Raw genomic sequence first — 1,242 nt, forward strand, 5'->3', positions numbered from 1 at the left:
GAAAGCATCCCTTCCCTCCTCCAGTCTTAGGACAAGCAAGTTCACAACTTGTGAGGAGGAAAGCCACGGAGCCTAAGGAGAAGCTTCAACCACAGCATTAATTCAAACATCTCGTTTACCAGCCTGCTCCATGCACAGCCGCTGTCCTGCCAACTGTCACAGACACTGCAGCTCAGCCCATGCTGCTGCTCTAAAGGAACCAGCAGGGAAACTCCCATTCCTATCCCCAGCTCTCAGCACAGCACATTTCCACTGACAAGGGCTATGAAAAAAGAAAAAGGCACAGGAAAGCAGAACAGAGGCAGCTGCTCGACAGGCCAATTTACTTTTCCAGGGAGACATCCTCTCAGTTATACACAGGGCCTCACAGCTGAGATGAACTTTGCTGTAACAGGGGAACATCCAGACAACTGAGCCAAGGTAAAACGCTCCAGCACTGTTCTCCAGTACAGGCTGGCACTGGAGAGTGGAGAGGACGACACCCGTTACTGCGCTTGTCACCTTAGCAGCATTTTGCATTCAGGAGAGGGGAAGCACGTGTGACCGGGTGAGGGAAAGAATGGACTTTCCAAGCTGTGACCCAACACAGAGCCAAGTGTGTTTGGAAAGGCGAGAATACAATGACCACCACATTTCTGCTGAGCCTGTCCCAGCCTGCTGGTGGATGCATTTGATCAGGAAAATGAAGCAAGAACCAGGCTTGAAGACCAGCTCACCAGCCTTTCTGTGCCATTTGCCCACGAGCCCCTCTGGAGCAGCAGAGCACGTCTCTCCCCTCTCTTTGCAGGGGCGTTCCTTGGAGCAGGGCCACAGCAAAGCAGAGGCAGCACAGTCACACAAAGTTTTTAAAATTCAAGTCTGAAGACACCCACCATGTGAAAGGAAGCATTGCTCTTTCAGGGCTACTGCTGAACATCTGCAGGACTGGTAACAAAACGGATGATGAACTAACTGCATGTCAGTTTTATCCACCAAGGGATACAGGTCTAAACCTGGTGTGGGGAGAATTTCATTTTATTTACAAACCAGGAGGGAAAAACTGCATCCGTGAAGGTAAACAGCCTAGACACCCCACAATACTGGCCCACATCATATTCTTTAATATCTAAAAGTAAAAAAATATGGCCCATTTCCACTGTCGCCCCCCAATATTTACAAGTAAAATCAGCCAAGATGATACATAAGGAAGATACACAGGCAGACTGTGCTTTCAGTCTCAGTTTGGTTTCTCCATCTTCCTGC

This window comes from Mesitornis unicolor, unplaced genomic scaffold, assembly GCF_000695765.1.
Source record: "Mesitornis unicolor isolate BGI_N332 unplaced genomic scaffold, ASM69576v1 scaffold4365, whole genome shotgun sequence".
Taxonomy (NCBI): domain Eukaryota; kingdom Metazoa; phylum Chordata; class Aves; order Mesitornithiformes; family Mesitornithidae; genus Mesitornis; species Mesitornis unicolor.